The 25,088-nt window shown below is 39.0% G+C and overlaps 1 long non-coding RNA gene across 1 annotated transcript in view; it reads right to left on the reverse strand.

The window, feature by feature from the left end:
* The window catches only part of LOC138805225 (uncharacterized), a 30,585-nt gene extending 10,273 nt beyond the window's left edge, over positions 1 to 20,312 (reverse strand). The window contains exons 1-2 of the long non-coding RNA XR_011365471.1: positions 20,228 to 20,312; positions 18,798 to 18,880 (exon numbers count right to left, since the gene is read on the reverse strand). This is a non-coding gene — a long non-coding RNA (uncharacterized lncRNA). The remainder of the gene's footprint in view (positions 1 to 18,797; positions 18,881 to 20,227) is intronic.
* Between the last annotated feature and the right edge of the window lie 4,776 nt (positions 20,313 to 25,088).

Here is a 25,088-nt window from a genome sequence, read left to right on the forward strand (position 1 = left end):
CAAGAAGCCAAAAACACATGTAACTGAGGAAATTAGGTGGAGCTAGTCAAACATTTTCTCCTTTTTCATTCCCCTTGCAGGTGATCTCAAGAATGCAAAGACCTGTTCATTACATAAAGGACAATTAACATTTATTTCATAGAGAAATAACCTTATGGAAAACCACTCCTACAAAAATCTCTTTTGTGCTTTTTGAGCTTCCTATTTTGTGGGTCATAGATTTAATAGCCTATAATGCTATTTAAACATGGCAGCTACTTAATGCACCATGAAAAGCCCTTAAGCTATGGGAAATTACGAAAATAGCTCAATGCCATGGTCACAGAAGTGAATGGTCTTCTCCACATGAACTTCAAAGGTAAACTGAAATCACATTTCCTGTAGATTTGTGTGGGTCCACTGATGGGTGACCACGGCCACCTACGATGTCACCCATGGCTTTCTCAGTGATTATATTCAAGCCAGCCAGCCAGGGTTCAGCTGCAATGGCTCTGGAGTTGAGCTCTTGGAAACACCAAGAGCTTTGGCAACGAGGCAGCAGGAGGAGTTCTAACTATACTGTCTTCTGAACACACAAAAAATAACCACCTGACACAGGTGGCAGAGGTATTTTCTGGTGCCCTGGTTGCCAGAATAAAGACGAGAGTCTTTAGAGTAAAGAAAATAAGTATCAATAGCAATCAGCTAGGCGCCGGTGGCTCATGCTTACAATCCCAGCTACTCAAGAGGCTGAAATCTGAGGATCACGGTTCAAAGCCAGTCCCAGCAGAAAAGTCTGTGAGACTCTTATTTACAATTAAACACCAGAAAATGAGAAGTGATGCTATATCTCAAAGTGGTAGAGTGCTGGCACTGAGCAATAAAGTTCAGGGACAGCACTCAGGCCCTGAATTCAAGCCACATGACTGACTAAAATTAAAAAAAAAAAACAATGTACATTATCATTATCACTTTTGATAAACTAATACTAATCAACAGACTATAAAATGTGTATCCAGGGGCTGGGAAGGTGGCTCAGTGGTAGAGCGCTTGCCTTGCATGCCTGAGGCCCTGGGTTCAATTCCTCAACACCACATAAGCAAAAAGAAAAAAGCTGGAAGTGGCACTGTGGCTCAAGTGGTAGAGTGCTAGCCTTGAGCTGAAGAGCTGAGGGACAGCGCCCAGGCCCAGAGTTCAGGCCCCACGACCGGACCCCAAAAAAAAAAAAGTGTATCCAATCATTACAATGGCATATTCACTTTAGGATTTGAAAAATACATAAAAATGTATAGAAGGGAATAAAATGCTATGGTTTTGGCTCCCAGTAGGAAGATTTGCAAACAAGAGAAGTATTCTTTTGTCTGTATATTGCTTCTTATTTCCATTTGTTAAATTAATTTTCAATTATTTTCCTTTATACTTATTAAGGGATAAAGGGAACATGTATGAAATTTTATGTGTTAGGAGACTAAGAACTCATGCCTTCTTTACTAAATTGGAGAAGGAAATACAAACCCACCAATGGCTAATGGAAAGTAGATGGCCATTCAAAAAACTTTGAGGAGATAAGCACTGTTCACATCATATTCAACAACTGTTTTTCAGACCTGGCTTGCCTCTAACCACTCCTGGAGACACAGCAACAAGATGACATGCCCAGTACATTGTTTGCCCTTGCTTTGTGCTAAGTTTAAATGGTGTTGGACAACCAGCTTCCTTCCTGCCTTCCTCAAATTGTCTACATACTATGTGTGAATAGAAGACACTCTCGTTCCCTTTCCTTTCCTTCCTTGTTTTATTGTCCTCCTCTAATATATTTTTCTTCCACAATTTTCAAACTGGAGCATGTAGTTGTTTCCTACAAACATTTAAAATAAACACTTGAAATGAAAGATTCCTGGGTTTCCATCTGAGATCGTGTCAGCTTCCTTGAGAAACTGTTAGACTTACTTCCAAGCCTTGGATTTTTCATGTGTAAAATAGGGCTTTCAATACCAACTTCCCAGGTTGCTGTGGAGATTAATTGGATAATATAATTAAAACACTGAACAGGGGACAGCATGAGTCATAGCTACTATTACTGAAAAAAAAGACTTGTAAAAAAGGTATAGGAACCATTAACATTTTTTTCATACCAATAATATTAATAAGGACATAATAAACATACTAATATATGGTAAAATTAGCTCAACATGCTATTCAGAGGAATACAAGTCAGACTTATGTGACGTAACTATAGACCCATTTCATTTAGTACAGGTACCCAGAAAAGAAAGGGGAAAACACACACACACACACACACACACACACACACACACACACACACACACACACACACACACACACACACACACACACACACACACACACACACACACACACACAGCTGCTAACCTGACATTTAAAGGTTGCATATTTTTGCTCTTCATTTGGTCCAAGAGTATATTAGAGACTATATATTCTTGGCTTAAGGATCTGAGAATACGGAGCCTGGGTGACTTAAGGCTAGAGAATGACACAAAGACTAGGCACCCAACAGTGCTGGGTGTGTTATAATAGAAACACAGGCAAAGAGAGAATCAATGTGCTCACATGGGCATGAGCTTCTCTGCCCTGCTCTTGGACTAAGGAATCTTGCTTTCTCCTCCATTTCCTGAGGCCAGCCCGCTCCCTCCCTCCCTCCCTCAAGTATTCAGGCTAATTACAAGTGGTGAGGTGGTTTCCAGGCTGAGTAAGGAATCAAAAGGGAAGGGAGGGGGGAATGGTGTGGATTTTAGGGGGGAAAAATAAGAAGTATGTTCTCAGAGGGGAGAAAATTAGAGAATTAGGTCACTGAGTTAGAGCCAGGAAAAATCCACACAAGTGGAAATTGGAGTGATGAAAGTATTTCAAATTAACACATCCAAGGGCTGAATGGGTCTGGCCTCGAGGACATTTCTTCCCCTCCTGCAAGTGGAGGAGCTGAAAGACCTCTGGGCTTGTCAGTGTCATATTCAGCCAGTAATCAGTGCTATTCAGCCAGTGGCAAATGTGGGCATCTATGTGGTGCCCAGGACAACACGAGAGCCACATAGCAACAATTATAATCAAAGCCACCGGAGACTCGGATTTCAGCTTTTGAAATACAAAGCCTGAAAGGCAGATATGCCTCTGAAATGTTTGTAAAACCCTGCACTTCTTTGGGTTTTTTCTTTCCTTTCTTCTATTTTTCTCTCTTCCTTCTTTCCTTCCTCTCCCTCTTTCCTTCCCTTTTTTCTTTTTTTCCTTCCCTACATCTCTTCTTCCTCCCTCCCTCCCTCCCTCCCTCCCTTCTTTCCTTCCTTCCTTCCTTCCTTCCTTCCTTCCTTCCTTCCTTCCTTCCTTCCTTCCTTCCTTCCTTTCCTCTTCCTGCAAAATCTAGTGTTTGAGATCCAAGTACTTGACCATAATTATATGTAGAATCCAAATGCATTCTGCCTAAAGCAAAGATAAAAATGGCTTAAAGGGCAGGCAAAGTGCACGAGTCAGTACACATTAGCTGAGGTTAAATGCTGCTGATGTGACTAGAATATTGATATCTCTGTTAGAATCGATATCTCAAAATTGGTGGTGTGGTTTGGCATACACATTTCCTTAATGACTTCTTAAATAATAGGAAAATACCAAATAGCCCTTCATACAACTGAAAACCTTAAAATCCTTTCTTCAGACACCTACCAAGAATTGTTAAACCTTTCTATATCCAAATTTCAGTTGAGAACTGGGGATAAGGCACAAAATAAAAATTCTGGAAATGTTAGCCAAAAAGAAATAGTATTTTCTTTTGACCATAAGGCTAATTATGTTACTACTAAAGAAATTCTGGACCAGTCTCTTAGAAAAAAAAGGAATGTTCTTTTGTTTGTGTTTTTACTCTTTGTTGTATCCTTCTTTAACTTTCAGCAGTTTGCCTGATCTAAGATAACATTTTTAGGTGACATTAAAAGCGTTGGCCATGATGATGTAGGTCTGTAATTTCAGCTACGAAGGAGGCAGAGATGGAGAGGATTGTGATTTGAGGCCAGCCTGAGCAAAAACTTAGCAAGATCTTCTCTCAACCAACAAGCCAGGTGTGGTGGCATATTTCTGTAATCCCAGCTACCTGTGAGGAAGAGAGGAGAATCACAGTCTAAGGCTGACCCTTGGGAAAACGTGTAAGACCATGTCTGAAAAAGAACTAGATTTCACTGGGAATATAGCTTAGTGGTTGAGTGCTTGCCTTGCATGCATGAAGCCCTGGGTTCATTTCCTCAATACCACATAAACAGAAAAAGTGGTTAGTGGTACTGTGGCTCAAGTGGTAGAATGCTAGCCTTGAGCAAAAAGAAGCTCAGGTACAATGCCAGGCCCTGAGTTCAAGCCCCAGGACCTACAAAAAAAAAAAAAGGACTAGGTTCAAGGGGTAGAGCACTTGCCAAAGAACTTAAAAGGCCTAAATTCAAATCCCAGTATAGCCAAAGAAGAAGAAAAACAAAGAAGCTACGAGTGTTCCTTTCTATACAGTTCTACTGCTTCTACACTTTTTCTCAACTGGCCGAATAAGGACGTTTATGTATGGAACACACCTATCCAACTCCTCGAGCACTGAAGTAAAGAAAATGTCAAGTTTAAACTTGCTATATAGCAAATCTCTGCCTCAAAACAAACAAACAAACAAAGTGGAACAAAAAGAAAAGTCATGCGTGCCTTACTAACCTATCGAAGAACATATCTTTAAATATTTCTATATATAAATACTTAGGTCTACATTAACATAAACATGGGATGAGAGTGAAGTCTTCCAATCTAATCTGTGCCCACCTGAATGGTTCTAACCTCCTCTCCTTGCTTATCTGTAAATTCCAATATAACAGCAAGAACCTTGGCTCCAAACACCAACAATCCATTTATTTAATTGACCTGGTCCTATGTACATATGTAACGTTGACCAATCCCTAACTCCACCAACTAGGATGTACTGTTTGTATAAAGTTTCTTTGACTTTATTATTCTTACATATGAGATTGTTTGATACATTTGTAATATCAGTAGGTTGCTTTCTCAGAGTTGTCATTCTTTTTTTATTGTGAAAATACTGTACAGAGGGGTTACAATTACATGGGCAAGGTAATGAGTACATTTCTTATCAAGCATTGTTGCCTCCTCCTTTGTTTCCCCTTCCCATCCCTTCCCACCTACCCCCCCCTGCACCTCCCCCCTCCCCGAGCCAAAGTTGTAAAGTTCGTTTTTTGACATAAAGACTTGTACATCTCGTTGTTGCAATGGGTCCACCTGTATCCCTAATTAAACAATTTGCTTTTTCCCTTCCCGCCACAAATTATACCAACATCAAATACAGTGAAAGCAAGGGTTATACCGTGGGGGAGGGACATACAAAGCAACAAAAAAATCATCTTATAAATATGTTAGAAACAATAGCAAGGAAGAAAATCCATTTGAATCCTTATCTTGGGATTCATTTCACCTAATATCAACTTATCTGACCTTTTCTGCTTATCTCAGACATATACTTGTTATTGCAAATAAGGGAAACCATGAAACCTATGTTTCTTTGGGCCTGGCTTACTTCACTTAATATAATTTCTTCCAAGTCTTTCCATTTCCCAACAAATGGGGCAATGTCATTCTTTCTGATGGAGGCATAGAATTCCATTGTGTATATATACCACATTTTCTGGTTCAATTCATCTACTGAGGGGTATCTGGGTTGGTTCCATATCTTAGCTATGGTAAATAATGCTGCAATAAACATAGTTGTGCTGGTAGCTTTAGTATGGTCTTGTTTGTGATCATTTGGGTAAATGCCCAAAAGTGGGATTGCTGGGTCATAGGGGAGCACTATATGGAGTCTTTTGAGGAACTTCCATATATATTCAAACTCTACTACAAACCTATAGTAATCAAAACAGCTTAGTACTGGCAAAAGAACAGACCTCAGGATCGATGGAATAGAATTGAAAACCCAGAAATGAACCTACAGACATATAGTCATTTAATCTTTGATAAGAGAACTAAAACAATAGAATGGAAGAAAGACAGCCTCTTCAGTAAATAATGCTGGCAAAATTGGTTAACCACTTGTAGAAAACTAAAGCTAGATCCTTATATATCACCCTGCACCAGAATCAGCTCCAAATGGATCAAAGACCTTGGAGTCAGAGCAGACACTCTGAAAACATTACAGGATGGAATAGGAGGAACCCTAGTTCTCCTTGGTGCAGGCCGAAATTTTCTTAAAAGAGACCTAGAAACACAACAAATCAAAGAAAGGTTGGACAAATGGGATTGCATGAAATTGTAGAGCTTTTGCATGGCAAAGGACATAGCTAGCAAGATCAATGGAAAGCCCATAGATTGGGAGAAGGTCTTCACTAGCCATACAATGGACAAGGATCTCATATCTAAAATATAGCTGGAACTCAAAAAACTCAATCCCCCAACAACAAATCCTCAAAGAAACAACTGCCCAATAAATAAGTGGGCCAAAGACTTAAAGAGAAACTTCTCTGAAGAGGAAGGAAGGATGGCCAATAGACACATGAAGAAATGCTCAACCTCTCTAGCCATAAAAGAAATGTAAATCAAAACAACATTGAGATACCACCTCATCCCTGTTAGAATGGCTATAATCAAGAACTCTAATAACAACAGATGCTGGAGGGGATGTGGACAGAAGGGAACCTTACTGCATTGTTGGTGGGAGTATAAACTTGTTCAAAGTTGGCATTCTACCCAGCATCCTGCATTTTTTTTACATTTTTAGACTTGGCAGTTACTCTTTGCACTAGAAATTTTTGTGGGTTTTGACAATTTTTGCCTTGTTTCATGTTACCATAAAATGTTCTACTATGTCATTGTTAATTTTATTCAGTGAAGATTTATATAGTACCTCCTGTATAATAGACACTAACACATGCAGTTCTACTAGTCTCCTTATTATATCATCATTGCTGCTTCAGATATGAAAATTAGGGCATAGAGACATTAAGTGAACTCCTTAAAAGCAAAAACTAACACAGGCAGGTTTAGACCTTGAGAACCTAGGACATTTGTGTCCTTACTCCCTTTCTTGACTTGCCTTCTTGGCATCATGATTTTTTTTCTCTTCCTTAGCTTTATGAATATTTTTATTCTTTCTGCTCCACCTAAAAGAACTTCCCTTTCATCACACTGAATTTAACTCTTTCCTGTTCCCCTTCTTCACTATTGTTCATTGGCATGGATCCTCAATTATCTCTGATTTCAATGATCAATTCTCATTGGGTTCAGAAATTCAAAATGTGAAGATAGACTCCTGTCTATCCCCCTTATTGGAGTCACCTCCTCAAAGTTTATAGTCCCTGTGACTCCTTCAACATGTACTTGGTATGGTGTGAGCAGATGAAGCTTAAAGACTCAAACTTGAAAATTTAAAAAGGAAGGTGACTTAAAAATGTAACGCCCCCTTCCAGGCATGTGCAAATAGTCTCCTTTACACTGCCATTCTTTGAGAAAACGCACTAGCAACCTCTCTATCAGTTTTACAAATTCTAAGAGCTACTGAGAAATATAACCAGCTAGATTCTGAGCCCCTTTGTGTCTCTTCTTTGGGGAAAGAAGGCACATAAGTTAGAAATATTCATAGGAGCTTTCAAGGAGGCACAAGACAGGATCAAAAAAATCTTTTACCAGTCTCAATGGATTACAAATAAAACTACATTTAGAAAGAGCAGGCACATTTATTCAAGCAAATAACACATGGGTATTAGAAAGAAGGTCATCCAATTAACTAATTACTTCTTACATATCCTTCACAGCAATCATAATCAGTTACTGTTGGAAATCTGGGCTCAAAGAGAGCAGATGATCCATGTTTGAAATTCACTTGGTTTTTAAAATCTGAGCAGTCATCACCTACATATAAGGCTGTGGTATAATTAAATATTGACAAGAGCTGTTTCCTAGAATTCTAGGACATTTTGCCTTTTGAGTGTTCTCCTGATCAGCAAGGCCAAATTTCAGGCCAATGGCAATATAAATTATGCTGACAGTCTCTGACACAGTCTTTTTTTTATTGTGAAAATACTGTACAGAGGGGTTACAATTACATGGGCAAGATAATGCCCCTCAGTAGATGAATGGATCCAGAAAATGTGGTATATACACACAATGGAATTCTATGCCTCCATCAGAAAGAATGACATTGCCCCATTTGTTAGGAAATGGAAAGACTTGGAAAAAATTATATTAAGTGAAGTAAGCCAGGCCCAAAGAAACATAGGTTTCATGGTTTCCCTTATTTGCAATAACTAGTATATGTCTGAGTCAAGCAGAAAAGGTCAGATAAGTTGATGTTAGGGAAATGAACCCTAAGATATGTATTCAAATGTTTTTTTCTTTCATGCAATTGTTTCTAACACATTTATAAAATTATTTCTTTGTTGCTTTTTATGTCCCTCCCCCATGGTATAACTCCTGCTTTCACTGTATTTGATGTTTGTATAATTTGTGGAGGGGAAGGGAAAAAACAATTCATTAACTAGGGATACAGATGGACCCATTGCAACAATGAGACGAACAAGTCGTTATGTCGAAAACTAACTTGACACAGTCTTAAAGCTCTCTCAAGGATAGCAAGGGGGAAAATAATGTGTATTAAATGCCTACTAGGTATGAAATACTTTTTAATATCTCCCACTTAAGCTTCACAAAAACCCTATGTGGATCTTAGAGATCAAGTAAGGATCTTGCTTTAAAATTCAACAGGAATCTGTTGACTGTAAAGAAACAAAACCAAACCGGTGTCTAGGATATGAGCAGTCTCTTTCTTCTATCAGTACTTAGTTTAAGTAGGGCTTGAGCACACATGTTGAGTCTTAAGCTCCATATTCATTTCTTTCACTTCTGTCATAAGCTTCTGAGGTGCTAAGCTAGAGGATCTGGTTGGTGGGAAATGGGTATAAAGTAGCAAGAAGACAACTATGCTTCACATTAATGCTGACCTGTGCGCCTCACTTTTCAGGGAATGGTAGAAGAGACAGGACAGGGACCCAAGTCTAAGCCAAAGGATTAGTAGGCCAAGAAAGAACTTGAAGAAGGCCCCATCCTTGGGTGAGGTCCAAGGTCCAAGCTTTGATTTCAAGGTTTTCTTCATCTTTTCTTTGAGATGGGAAGATTCTAGCAGTTCATGGGAAAGGTCCTCTGTAACACTGGTGCATAGTGCTAACCGGAAGATTGAAGTACTCAGGACTTCTTCAATTTAGCAGTATTTCCTGTCTTTGGCCTATTTTTCTCCATCCAAGCCCCTGAAAGGAACCTGGAATCATCCAGCAGTATTTCCCCAATTTATTGCTCCTGTTCTACATTCCTGACCTATGAGCATTTACAGACATAGGGACCAGCTTTCCAAAGCCCAGCAGAGCTGCTTAATTTTGTCATTGTTCTATAATTTCATGGAAATGACTGCTGTGAAGCCAACAAACGACTAATAAAATCCCTCTGCCTACTCATTTTTAATATCATTCCAGAACTCCAGAACAGGGACCGTCTGGTCATGCTGCTTACTTTTATATAAAAAGAGTAGCTGGATTGAAAAATTGTATTTTTGAGAGGACACTGGAACAAGTCACATCCTCTGTTTGTGAGTCCAAATCATAGCAAAACATGTTATGTATCTAATCAGAGCAGTGATGAGATATGCCAAACACCACACCCTCTGATTGCTTTGCTTGTCCATGCACGCAATACTCTACTACTCAATATTCTACTACTGCTGTCACATTTATTGAGTACTATTTATGTGTTAGACACTGTGCAAAGATCTCCAGATTGTTTTGTAGAATGTAAGCATCATTACTGCTTTCATTTTATAGGAAAAGTAAATACAGCCTTGCATTAGGTAAATTTGCTCTGAGCACACAGAATAGCAGAGCCAGGCTAACAAACCAAGTCAGTTTCTATTACAGGTACCCTAAGCAACTGAGGTATAATCCTAAGCAATGGCTAAGTTTCCATTTAGGTAATTTGTAGGACCAAGAGGTTTGGGGAAGAAAACATTTTTGTTTTAAGCCTTTTAGTTTGGAATCATTTTAGATTTGATAGGAAAGTTGTAAAAAAAAAATATATGTTCCCATATATTTTTCACTGTTTCCGGCAACATTAACATCTTACATAACCACGTAACTACACTACAATCATCAAATATATGTGTGTGTATGTATTTATATGTATATATTATTGGGAGAATACAATGAATTTAACTATAGACTCTGTTTGGATTAAGGCATGATTTTCATTTGTAAGCTTTTCTTGTAACTTCTAATTTGATCATCCTTTTTAATGTCTATGTTTTTATATGTGAGAGCAGGTTGAGTATATTTTTCAATTGTGTTGAGGTCCCTACTTAACCAGCTCTGCCATTTTCTTGATGTTGGAGAAACTAAACAATCTGGGCTTTAGGTGTGGACACACTTCTGCTCTAGGGTAAGCAGTTAAGAGCCAGCTAGTCTCCCCTTTGTTAATATTCTCTATCTGTAGCCCACCTGGCTTCTTTTCACAAACTTCAACTGTATCACTGACTTGAGTGATTTTGCCTCTGTCCTTGAGTGTATCTTATAAAAATATGACAACCTGACACAGATCTTCTAAGTTCCTCACCTCACTTTCTCTGTCCCACATTTATTTTCCTTCTGGACACATCTTTGGATCAAAATTCAAGTCTCCTTCTAGCTTGGCATTTTGGGTGTTTGTGTTCCTATAGACTACGTGCCTCCACTTGCACCAGTCATCCTTGTTTATAAGGAAGGACCCAAATTCACTGCTCTAACTTTTAACCTGTCCGGTTTTATAGTGCACATGGGAACTTACCGTGATGGGTTCAAAATTACACAGCTTATGTCTGGAAGATAAAAGGCCCAGGGAAGGAAAAGCGACTTCCTAAGTGTCCGTAAGTTGTTAGAACAAGCACAGCTTAAAATAAAACTTAAACAGACATCAAACATCATGGAAGGGTATATTTTAGAAAAGAACTTAAAAGCCTTGTCTTTGCCAAATGGCTGAAACATTTTAATCCACTTTTGGAAAGGAAGGTTGTTATTAGTCACAGTATTTAAACTTGGGCTTTGACCAGGCAAAACAAGTATTAAAATCAGACTTAACATGTCTGAAGCAACATTTTTATCTCTTCTCCCTCCCCCTCCCTCCTCTCTCCCTCTCCCTCTCCCTCTCCATCTCTGTCTCTGTCTGTCTCTGTCTCTCTGTCTCTGTCTCTCTCTGTCTCTCTCTCACTCTGAAACCAGTCCTGCCACTTGCCTTTCCTAGTGTCTCTGAGTCTGAGTATTCCCAGGCCACCAGGGTAGGACACTTAGTGTTACTTTTTCTTCTTTCCTCACTTGGCATCTAAGCAGTTGCCTGGTCCTACAGCTTTGTTCATGCAGTTCTTGTGTGAGCTCCAGTCTTTTCCATCTTTACTGTGGTGACTGTCCTGCATAGGTTATCTCCCATATCACTTGATCTTCTAGGCCACTAGTACAGTATGGGTGGATAAGTTTCTGATAGATAGCCAAGCCCTGTGTTAATTTGCCCCCAAACTTCAGGGATATTCCCTTACCTATTGGGGTTAGAATAGACTCCTCACTCTGGCACTAGGGGTCTTCCATCTCCTGCCGTGTATTTTAGTTATCTTATTTCACTTCATTAGCATATATACTGAGCCATTTCCTCTAGCTGTAATTTAACTGTGATGTGTCCTCTGACATCATGCCCTTCACATGATGTTCCTTCTGCTTGGATATGTATGCATCTCTATTCCTACTCCTAATCATCATTTGTTAGCATACATAATACAGCAAGGGTCAGCAAACCATAGCCTGAAGGCCAAACCCAGCCTGTGGCCTATTTTTAGGAAATAAGGTCTTATTTGAACACAGTCACATACATTCATTTGAGTCTTATGCTACATAGCAACACACCTCAGATCACAGATCAGTGGGAGTCTTGTGATATTATTTCAGCTGGTGACTTTGTAACCATCAGAGTTTGTATGTGTATACTCCATGATGTCTGCATAATGACAAGATCACCTAACAATGCATTGCTCAAAACATATACCATCATTAAGCCACATATCTTACGATGTATCTCTGATTTTACACTACAACAGTAAATGTGAATAATTGCAGTAAAGACTCTCTGGCTCAGAAAGTGTTTTTATAAGGTTTACTTTCTGATCTTCTCACTGTCTCCTTAGTTTTGAGTACCCAAAGCAATGTGTTTTAGAAAAAAAAAAAGTTAAGCTCCTATCATACACTGAATACACAGAAACAGAAAAGACGTGTCCCTTCCCATAAAAAGTGATGGCAAAGTCATCAAACAGTAAACTCCCTGCACAACATGAGAAGGAAAGCAACAACACACGTGTAGGAGTTACCTCATGGGACAAAACAGAGAATGATTAGACCCTGTGGTTAAGAAAGTGCTGGAAAAAATACAGTCCATAGCTGAGGTGCATTTGAAATCAAATATAATCAGAGTGAGACGTTGATGTTGATCTAGACAGAAGAAACAACACATACAAAGGCCTGGAAGGACAAGCTATATTTCCTTTGAAACCTCAGGTAGTACTAAGGGAAGCCAAGTGGCAAGAGAAGCCAAGTGGAGTTCTGCTAGCTTAGGTTTGAATTTTCTCAGACTCTCAATATTTACATGAATTATCCAATGACATAGGTGGAAAGTTTATGGCATTATGCTTGACATTTTATATCTATGCAGAAAAGTTTCTTATCATCTAAACATTGTCCTAAAGCAAAACTTCATGTGGGATAGCACGAGACAGGAACAGTAAAGAGAGATACACAACTCTCAAATACAAAGACAGCTGCACTTTCCTGGACATCTTACCTCCTGGCACTTCCTCTTTCCTACATTATACGTTGAAGGTGGAGATGGGGGGGGGAATAGAAGGTGGTTGGGGGTGGGGTGAGTGGTGAGAATGTACCCCAAATGGCAAACTTCCTGAGCATGGGTCTGTCTTTATTCCTTGTTGTACTTCCTGGCCTGCAAGATCTTGAATGGACATTTTCAGAATTTTTAGATAACAAGGGTATTTTTTGCAGCAATCAATCCATTATTTGATATGAAACACAGAAGTAATAGATTGTATCTTTTGTTTTGGTCATACTTTTCTAGGTTGATGCTTATGAATCTAATTTGTAACTACCAAGAAGGCAACCTTCGTTTATGTTGGTTTTTCTTTTTCACTTTTATTTTTTCCTTCCTACACTTCTTCTACTTCACATTCCCCTTGCAGAAGCACTTTCTTTCCTATCTACCAGATATCCACTGCTAGGCAAGGTATGGCCTCAGCTTGTGGTCATAGTCATACTGAAATGATCGGGATTGTTTCACACTTTAAAAGAAAAAATTCCAACAGGCCTGTGGAAAGGAAATTTGGACAGGCAGAAGTGGGTTGCTAAGTGGGAATTTAGTCAGGAGGAAGGAGGCACAAATTTTCAAATCTTCACAAAGTAAACGTGGCATCCCACATAAGGAAAATTCTAGAGGCCCTAGAAATAACAGGTCCTAATTAAAACCAGCATTTTAGCTATCACGTACTATAAACATCTTGTGATCCATGGATATCCATTATAGCTCTCATATATTGATACATGCGTTGCAAAAGCTATGTCTACCTCTCACAACCTCCCTCTACAACTTATCATTCCACTTTCACACATGAAGAAACTTATACTCAAATGGTTAGATAGTTTTCCCAAGGCCCATTGCTAACAGACAGAGCCCAGATCTGCCTGCTTCCCTGGAGATCCTGACAGTGCTCTCAGATTGAACTGTGACTAAGAAGGAAGTTAGGTAATCTTTTAAATTTCTGCTCCCTGCTGAGCATTCTTCCCTTCCAGCATTTTCTGGCAAGGCATTCTTTAGAGTACTGGCCTAAAAGTAAGATTGGCTATAGAAGTCACAAGATTCAATGCAATATAAAAATGCACAGTTGCTTGTTGAAAAAGTAGAACAAATGCCATCCAGGACATTAAAATGTAAGGCCTTATCCTTTCCTCTCCTGATTTGTTATATTTTTTTCAAGCTATACTATTTTGTGTAATTCTAAGAAAAAATATAAATTGTTTTTTAAATGTTTACTACTTTTTTGGGAGATAGCAATACTGAGATTTGAACTCAGAGCCTCATACTTGCTGGACAAGCACTCGATCAACTTTTGGATTCAGTTTTTTTTTCAGTTACTTTTTTCCCCATTTTTGGGGCCAGGAGCCTCCTACATACAGCCACCTTATATAGCTAGTACCACCCATATATACTGAAGTAAGGAGGCCAGGTCTGGCCAGTGCCATATTGGTCACATGGTAGATGGTAGGGTCTGGCATCTTGTCTTCATGCTCGAGGAAGGAACACCGTTCCCCATCCCCCCAAACCCCCAACCCCGCCCCAATCACCTGCCTCGAGGGTAATGGGCGTACTCGGACCCCTGGAGGCAGGGGCAGGCACTTGGCTGATAGGTTACTGAATCTGTCATTCTAGTGCCTGGGACTGGGAATTTCCTGAGGATCTGCCCCTGTGCTAACCTATTTTAGGACCGGACTAGCCTAGACTTGGGACTCTATGCCACAGGTTTCTCTGTGATTGTGTCCTGTGTCTTGTGTCCTGTCTAGTCTCCAGTCATCATGGAGTCCCAATTCAGCTCTCCGTTGGAGCTGAATTGGCTTGTTGGTATTGTTTTTGTTATCTCTTTCCTCTTTAGCATGTTTCCTGGCTGTGTTATGTGTATATGTGTGCTGTAGGCCTTTGTAACAATTGGCCGCCCGCAGCCTTTTTACTGTATAATAAAGACTCCAATATTCTAAAGCAACCTAGGTTGCTTTAACAAGATTGAGTTTGGCTACATTTTTGTTCAGGCTGGCCTTGAACCATGATCTGTCTGATCTCTGCCTCCAGAGTATCTGGGATTACAAGTTTGAGCCACTAAGCCTAAATCAAAAATTTTAGCTATTATCATAAAATTTCCCATTCACTTTTGTATTATACAAGGTCAGTTTTAAATACCAACTATAAGAGCATGCCCAGAAGAGTCCAAATGATACAAGTTATACTTTGTAGTACCTATATATTTATATTTTGTTTTTTAACCAGAAAAGTAGATCCAATGCTCTGGCTTTGTTTATTTTCTTAATAAATGCACATTCTACCAACACACTCACCCAGGCTAACTGACCTGTGAGGAAGAATGAAACACAGAGGAGCTGTGGGCTGCTCCCTCTCTCCCTTGGCTTCTGTGTCATTTGTAGCAAGTGTTGGGGTCATTCATAGAAATAGCATGCTAAAGGAACTATATGGTAGGATGCCTAAGTTGCTGACATTTCTTTGCATCCCATTGCTCTATTTTTTGACTCAAAACATATTCAACTTTAGGAAAAAAGTGGGGACTCTTGAGGCTGACTGAATTTTCATGCAACCTTGGACTGACTCTCAGCCTTTCATCACAGCTCCATTGGAATTCAACGCTATGGAGCATCATAAACACTATGCAAATGAGGAACAGGCAGTGGCCAACACAAATACTGTGCATATCTCTGTGCTCATCTGCATGCTCTGCTGTCCTACTGAATTTCAGTTGTGTAAAGCACAAAGTTCTAAAATACCATTATTAAGATGGTGACAGTGGGACAAACAACCAAAGGAGAGATCTTGAGAGCGCAGTCCCCTTGCAACTGTGTAAGTTGCAGGGCACAAGGAAAGCTGGCCTTGCTTAGAAGATGTTAGAGAGATGCATGGGGGAGCAGGCGGTTCCCCAGGCTAAACTGGGGAATCTTCTCTCTAATCACTCAGAACACTTAACCACCTACCTATCCATCCAGCTATCTATCTATCTATCTATATTATTTATTTATTTTGCTGGTCCTGGGGCTTGAACTCAGTACCTGGGCACTGCCCCTGAGCCTCTGTGCTCAAAGCTAGCACTCTACCACTTGAGCCACAGTGCCACTTCCAGCTTTTTCTGAGTAGTTTGCCTGGTCTGGCTTCAAACTGTAATCCTCAGATCTCAGCCTCCTGAGTAGCTAGGATTACAGGTATGGGCCACCGGCTCCCAGTTTCCTACCAATATTCTTTTACCAAGGGTTCAACTCCCATTCTCCAGCCTTCAGCTCAAGCAGGCATTAAGAAGCAGAGGAAGAAAAGCCTCAAGCTCTTTCCTTAGCTGCTCAGAATCAAATCCAATTGCTCTCTCTCTCCACAATTGTACTTATCTTCTAATGACCCAGCTCCTACCCCACACAGGGGTTTCTGGTATAAATTGTGTCCATATCTGCTTTTCAATAACACACATGAGTTTATGGTTAGTGTAGTAATTTTGAATGTCAGTCTATAATTTTGTAAAATGCACAAGAGAAAAAAATTTAATAAAGCTGTCTATCCTTGCCTGTGTGAGCTTTGCTTTTGTTTTATTCAGTATTTAACAAGCAATTTCTGGGTAGCTTCAGCTATGAGTGCTATCTCTTAAGAGTAGGAGAGCCTGTGACCTCTTAGCAGTCATAGCCTACTGCCTTTTGAGACTGGGACTTTGTCCTGAATATATAATTTAAATTTTAAAAAATGTTCTAAGCGGAAACCTCCTCTTGCTCTTTTGCTTTTCTACTCTGTAAATGTAGTCCATGAGAGAAATATGAAGCCAAGTACCCTGGGGTCATTATTTCAGATCAGCCACCAGAGTTCTCTAAGAGGTGGCTTTCTAAAAATGACATTCTGCACCCTGTATTCAAATCATTAAGGTCCTCCTTTCAATCTTAAAAGCTTGGTTGAAAATTTCAAATCCCTCTAACTATAGTTTCCTAACTGACTTCTAGATTTAAGCCCAAGAAATTGTATAAGGTTTCAAGTGTCTGTGACTTCTCATATTTCCCTTAACTTTTAGTTTAACCACCTCATTACCTTTATCTTCTTTTGTCTTGCATTTTTCACCCCCCCCTTTTTTTTCTTAAAAGTATTCTTGATCTCAATGCCAAAAGAGTAGGGCACTTCCCACTCAACTCTGAATTTTAAAATATTGAGTTGGAATTGTTACAGACCTATAGCATACTTTACTATCACTGCTGAATTTAAGGATGATGAATTGGAAAATTATAGTGTAAAGTGAACTCAGGCTGACATGGAGGTTCACCCTATAATCCCAGCTACTTGGGAGGTGAAAATTGGGAGGACTGCTGTTCCAGGCAAGCTTAGGCAAAACTTTAGTGAAAAACCTCATTTCAACAAACAATCTAGGAAAAATGGCATGCATCTATAATCCCATAGGAAACCTGAGATATAGGAGGATATATATATATCTATATATATATATGAAAATTCACATAATATAATAAAGAAGCACTGTGTGAATAGACCACTTTTGCCTTCACATGATATTTCACTCCATTTCCTTCACTTGGCAATTAATATTTTAAATATCTAAGTGTTTCATGATATTTTAAAGAAATACTTGAATACAACCTAATTTCTAAATTTGAACCATGAAGGATTCAGTAGATAATTATGGTCTTGAAGGAGCTTCAAATCACCTTAATGGGACTCTATCAACCAACCAACCAGAGGCCATGTTTAAATTTTTAAACAGCATATTAAATAATTAAGCAGCATAACAAATTATGTTTTGGATAACTGTCACAACCTAATTTTTTGAGCACTCAAAAAAAAAAAAGTAACCAACTATAAATGGTTCATTAGAGGTATTTTGGAAGCCAAAAATGCTAATTTGAGTCACATGGAACTTCTAAAAGGAATTTGGCATGAAACAGAACGAAGTTGCTGCTGGAAATAGTAGATTAAAAATGTCAATCGATATAGCTACAGCTGAAGCATGCACGCATAGACACAGCATGCTTTTATGACAAATACACTGGTGATCTTTCTTTTCTTGCATTTTTTTTACATAAACCTAGTTATTTAATAAATTTCAGGATCTGTTTTTATGTACTTCCTACGGACATGAATTACAAAATAACTTCGTGACTTTTTAGGCAAGAGTTCTACTACTGAGCTGCCACCCACCCCAACTGTACTTCATGGCTATTTTTTTGTGTGTGCTGGTAATGGGGCCTGAACTCAGGGCCTAAGTAAGAGAGACCCAAGGTCTAAGGAATCTAAAAAGAGTTAAATCTAAAATGCTTAATCAGCCTCAAGTGTGTTTATCAGTGTGTCAGTGTATCTGAAATGTTAAGCATAGTTTCAGGAACTTGTACATATGACACCAGTTCAATCAAAACAGCTCCATTCAGGTGCCAATATGCCCATGCCACAGTCAGGTCATTTATTTGCCTGGGCAAGGAAGGCAGAGTTTAAACAAACTTGGTTTCTCATACCAGTTCCAGTTGTCACTAGCAATTGTGTGGCCTGGGGAAAAGTATGTCACTTCTCTGGGCTCCCATTTCCATAAAATGATAGGCCTGACATTCGATCATCCTAACATCTCTATTAGCTGGAAAATTCAATAAGTCATTTGAAGCAATTGTTACACAGATATCATTAAAAAGCAGCTTCAGCAGGAGTTTGGGAAGATTATGCAGTGCTAGAGCGCTTGCTTAGCATGCTCAAGGCCCTTAGTGTGCTCCTCAGCTCAGTAAGAAAATACAGGCAACTCCAGAAAGAGGATGAAGGCTATCGGATGGACACTGTCTGCTCACATGTGCCCACTGCTCCTTATATGAAATGATTGACTCATCCTGTATGCACCCAGGCTGCTGTTGACATGGTCACAGTATCCCCTGGATAAAATAAAACCATCTCTCAATCTCTCTTACCTTAAAAAGTGGCTGGTTCAAAGCAGCAGCTTCAGATCTGGAAATATGCCAGCGTGGCAGCCTCTTCTTCCTATTTGGTATTCCTGCAAGGATAAACAATAGAGAAGAGAGTTAATACAGGAGGAGAGGGGGCATGCACATCTAACTGCAGGTCTGGATGGAGTCTGTGAATGCAAGATCTTCCTAACCAATGAACATTCTCCCATATGACATGAGAAATGTGTGTTACACTTCTATTGCTTAGCCTGGTTTGGTTGTATGAATGTAATAAAATGAGTAAGGCTGCTTCAAAATTATTAAACATAAACATTTTAGAGATAGGCTAGATATAAATTTCAGCACCAACTTCATGCCAGAAGGCTACTGATACTGATGTTTTCTGTCATGTGTAAGCATGGTGTATAATTCTGAAACAGTTCCTCATATGAAATGAATATTTTAAGACTCAATATTCAATATATCCATCATTTCCATTAGAACTGATTTTTCTTCTTAGATTGAATATAGTTCTGGAACCTTAGAAATATCACCAGCTCAGAGATTCCATATTCGGCCTATATCCGCCTTAAAGCCAAATTAGATTTTAAAATGTAATATTTAGAAATCAGAAGCAGCTAGGCACCAGTGGCTCATGCCTGTAATCCTAACTACTCAGGAGGCTGAGATCTGAGGATCATGGTTCAAAGCCAGCCCAGGCAGGAAAGTCCATGAGACTCTTATTTTCAATAAGCCAACCAGAAGTTGCACTGTGGCTCAAGCAGTAGAGCGCTCACCTGGAGCTGAAGAGTGCAGGGACAGCGCCCAAGCCCAGAGTTCAAGCCACACGACTGACCAAAAAAAAAAAAAAAAAAAGAAATCGGAAGCAAATAAGAACATCCTATTTTTGTCAAAGTGCTTCTCAGAAGGTGATGTGATCAAGAGAATGCCAAGGATTTGGTTTGATTCAAGTTGGCCTAGGTATTACTCTGAATTACCGTGCAAACTCTATAAACTTGGAAATAACTTAAATTTCAAAGGTACTCAACTCTGCCATCTACAAAATAGGTGTGATACTCCTAACAGTAGTAGAGAAATTGAAGGAGGAAACTGTTGTGAAATGTACTCATTAGCTCACTCAGAGCTAAAAGGACTAGACATCAGGAAGACAAATCTCTGCTAAAATGGGATCTTTATCAGCTCAGTCTTTCCAGCCCAATACTGTTAAAACTCCTCCGGATGCCATTAATGAATCTAAGGGGTTTTTAATGAAATGAATCATTGAGGATAATCAAACATACAGTGGAATGAGAATGAGAAACAGTTACAAGTTAATTGTGCAACAACTAACAAAACTGTGGGCCTCCCTGAGGCCTTAATCAATTCTCTATGTCCACTATACTTTATGTCCACTCTACTTTATGTCTCTACACTTCTGTCCACTAACTTTGTACCTCCTGAGTTAGCATTTCCCAGTGTTTGTCTTCAGCATGGGCCGGACTGATTGAAGAGGATGGTTCTCTGTAGGGAGCTGTTTCCACATGACTGATAATTTCTGGATTCCATGGAATTTGCCTTGGTAAATTCCACATTCCTGTTCTTCTGGAAATGGAATCTCTGTCTATTTCCTATTGGGAATGGCACTTGTTCTGAGTGTGCTGCCCATTCTGCCAGGATCTCTGTTACTGTCTGTCAAAGGTTATGCCCCCACCCCCTCAGCCCATGCAAACATACGTTGTGAAGTGTCACCTGGGATGAACACTCAATCTACCTCTCTATCACTCTCTGAGAAGAGAAAGTAGGATCTGGATATGCCTAAGTTTGGGGGCAAGATGGGAAAAGCTTCTCTGTTCTGCAGACTTTATGGAATCCAAAGTAGTTCTGATCTGTTCAACCTATTCATCATCATTATCATCATAACCATTGCTTAGTAGTGCCTATTACATTCCAAAATCTTTACATACACATTTTTGAGACAGGGTCTTGTTTAGTAAACCAAGCTGACTTCAAACTTGTGATATATCTGCTTTTACATCCCAACTGCCAAATTACAGGCAGAAACACCATGTCTCATTTCTAATCACATTGAATGTGTGATCTCACATAATCTTCATAAATATTCAAGTACAGCTGGGCGCCCATGGCTCACTCCTATAATCCTAGCTACTCAGGAAGCTGAGATCTGAGTATAGCGGTTCAAAGCCAGCTGGGCAGGAAAGGCTGTGGGACTCTTATCTCCAATAAACAAGCAGAATACCAGAAATGGCACTGTGGTTCAAGTGGTAGAGTGCTAGCCTTGAGTTGAAGAGGTGAGGGACAGTGCTCAGGCCCAGAGTTCAAGCCCCATGACTGACAAAAAAAAAAAAAAGACTCAAGTACATTATTGTACTTCACACATGCAAACTACACAAGTAAAGAACTAACTTTCCCAAGGTGATACTAATAATTGTGGTCAAGGGCACTATTAATCACAATTCTCACTGCCTCATGCTAAATCACATCCATCCATCATGATCCTTGTCCATACCAACTGCAGTTACCAAGGATTCTAATATTTCCCTTCTTCATGTCTAATTGTAAGGCTTTTATTTTCCCCAGATTAAAGGTGTTAATCAAATAAAACTACCCTCTCCTTTTAAGCTACACATTTGCCTTGAATTATATATCTTAGCAATATAGAAATGAAATCTTTCTCAGTCACTTAAAAATAACATTAATGTGTGTCCTTTACTATAGCAAATTCTGAGTGAGAAGCTTCATGACAGAATATTTCATGCTTGCTTGCATTATCTCTAGAGCATCTAACAAGGCTCACTTCTGCTAGGAGACCTTGAAGGCCAGTAGATTTGAGCAAAAATGTCAGCATTAGATGGGGCAAGTGCTTCCCCTGCTAGGTCATATGTAACCAATACCTGGACATGTGATGCACTGCAGTCACTGGGATTAATGTGGAGAGATTGGTTTTTGCCTTGCTCTGACCTATTGAGATAGTTAACCACTAAAACAGACAGACATGTAAGATTGGGAACACAGCTCAAAGGGTAAAGTGCTGGCCTAGCAGCCACAAAGTCCTCAGTTTAATCTGCAGTTAAGACAAGTACATATATATATATAATATATGTAATATATATTATATATATTATATATTATATATTATATATATATTATATTATATATATTATATATATGTAAATTTAAGCCAGGTGCCAGTGACTTGTGCCTGTAGTCCTAGCTATGCAGGAGGCTGAGAGCTGAGGATCACAGTTCAAAGCCAACTCTGAGACTTTCTCTGATTAATCACGGAAAAAGCCAGAAGTGGCACTGTTGACTCATGTGGTAGAGCACTAGCCTTGAGCAAAAGGAGCTCAGAGACCGTGTTCATCCAGAGTTCAAGTCCCCAGACCAGCAAAAAACAAACAAACAAAACAGTAAATCTGAATAAGAAATCATCCTTTGCGTTCTTCCCCCAAGGGAGAAGTCTACCTGGATACAGTGAATTCTGAACCACTCATCTTTAGAACCACAGCACGCTGATGAGGCTTATTGAGGATGAGGACAGAGAGGAAGATATTATTTCTCTGTACACCTTCAGACACCATGAAACATTTAGCTTTCTTATATTAACCCCCTGAAAGAGAAATACCATCTATGATCCTGATGGCTCTGATGAGAACCTAGTGAGATAGGATAGAAAGAACTCGTAGACTCTCCAGTGCTCTATGAGACTGGGGCTTTGGGTGATGATAATCAGTTACTTCCTTATACTTAAATGAGAAGAAGGCACAGGCTAGGAAGTGGGTACTCACCCTCCATATCAGTTCACATTTGTGACCTGATCCCATTTTGTGAAACTCCATTCAGATACTGTTCTGACTCTCTTATGCAGTCTCAACATTGAAATCTCTTTCACAGCTTGTCTAGTCTGTTTGTAGAACGGGGGCTGACCACCAATGGGCTGGCAAAAATAAAAGAGTTAGCCTGTCCATCCCCACCAGAGTCTCCAGCTGCTAACTGTGGACACAATGGATGAACCACTATGTCAGAGAATACTACACAGACTAAGACACAAATGATAATGGGCACTCCCAGCATGAGGGCAGATGTTATACTACATAGAGCCCATTAGCACTCAGGGTCATTGACTTGTTTACCCCAAAATTAGAGGAAGAAGGAGGGAGTGTTTAGTATACACTGTTTTAGTAACATCCTAATCTTGATGTGCTACTTCCTTTATTGAATCTCAGAGTTTCCAACCACCACTGATATTTACAAGAGGATTTAGGGAAGTGCTGTCTTTAGCTCTAGCTCAGGTGGCAAGAAGGATTTCTGCAGGTAGCAGAGCATCTTTGAATTTAATTAAATATAGTGTGGTATTTGAAGAATGACATAGAAGAAAATTAAGAAGCTCATTATTTTTCTGGGTCCCAATTTATATATTTGGTAAAGGGCTTTGAGTTAGCACCATTTTGAGTGGTAAAAGGATGAAATCTAGCAGAAGCCCTTTGAAAATGTTTTCATCATTCCAGAATTATCTAGAACAGTATGTATGGCACTCAGGTTATAGTGTGTTATTAATTCCTAGGGCACATATTAGAAATGAGGTATATAGCTAGAAATACATAAATATTTAGAATGATAGGAAAAATATTGACTTTCTGCTATATATAATAGATATTTAATTGTATCTACTTTTTCAATATAAAAATAATATGTGTTCGTTCACAAGTTTTCTAATAATGGTGTTTGAACTCAAGTCCTCCCCCATGCCAGGGTTGGGCTCTACTGCTTGAGCCACACTTCCAGTCATGCGTTTTGCTGGCTATTTTAGAGATGGAATTTAGCAAACTTTACTCAACCACAATCTTTCATATCTCAGCTTCTGTGATAGCTAGAATCATAGGTATTAGCCACCAGCACCCAGCATAAACATATATTCAGGCTTGAATTCAGGATCTCACACTGTTGCCTGGCTTTCTTGCTCAAAACTAGTACTCTACTACTTGAGCCATACCTCCATTCTAGCATTTTCACTAGTTAAGTAGAGATGGAATCTGGAGGTCTTTTCTGCCAGGATGGTTTTGAACCATAATCCTTTAGCTCTCAGATTCCGGAGTAGCTAGGATTACCAGCATTAGCTTTTGGGGCCTGGCTCAATTTTTAAAATTCAAATACAAAAAAAAAGTGTACTAATATTCTATCCCGTACCCCAAGTTTATTTCCCATTTTCAGTGATTCCAGCAGTTCCTTCTGCCCTTTATTTCTGTATTTATACACAATATATTATAATGCCCTCTCTTGATCATTTTTTAAATTTACAGACATTGACTACCAAATAATGACTTCTCTAGGGAAAATGAGAATTTATCTCATTTACATCAACCCCGTTCCCTGTGGACCTAGTATGGTTCTATAAGAATTTCTAGTTAAATCAGAAAATGAGGACATGCTGCAAAGGCTGATCCAGGATGGAGATTTGAAGAGAGATTTTTTTTAAAAAATTGGCTTAAGTTGTGCTGTTGATATAAAAGAAATTAATTCTATTCAGACAACATTTAAAACATTCTACCTAAAATTTTAGAATAATATATACTTTGTAAGGTTAAAAAATAATTTCACTATATTGATTTTCTGAATGTTAAATTTAGCATAAGAATAATTTTTCAGTACCTATTTATATAATTTTAAACACAATTATCTCTATCTAATAGCACAATACTTTTCTTGGAAAAATTCTGCTTTTTTAATGGGCTTTGCTTTAGAGCAAGTTTATAGAGATAAGAAGCTCACAATTTTTCTGCCCAGGCTGGCTTTGCACCTTGATCCTAAGAGCTCAGCCTCTTGAACAGCTAGGATTCCAGGCATGAGCCACCAGCACCCTGCTTTGCAATTTTCTTTTAAATTGTCTTTATAATAGTTAATAAACTTGACATATCTGACAGCTTGTATTGACTTTTCTTTGTTGACTATAATATTTTTAACTGAGAAAATACTCTGCCTCTGTATGCTGAGGTATTTTATAGTTGCAGAGCAAATCCTGCTCACTGAGGGATATTTTCCAGGGACTTATTGAATTTTATAAATATTTTAGTCAATTTGAAATGGACTGTCTTCTACACTTTATTTAAAGTGCTTCTTTCTGCCAGTATTTTTTTCAGAGACAAAACACATCAAATCAGTTTTCTCTGTTTTCAATTATCTTAATACTTTGCCAAATTTAAATGCTATAAAAGAATAGGCCTTCTTAAAATTTAGTTCCGTTTTATCATTTTAAAATGTTTGTCCATGAAAAGATTTTTATCACCAACTTGATACATG

Source organism: Dipodomys merriami, unplaced genomic scaffold, assembly GCF_024711535.1.
Source record: "Dipodomys merriami isolate MVZ:Mamm:240054 unplaced genomic scaffold, mDipMer1.0.p SCAF_10, whole genome shotgun sequence".
NCBI lineage: Eukaryota > Metazoa > Chordata > Mammalia > Rodentia > Heteromyidae > Dipodomys > Dipodomys merriami.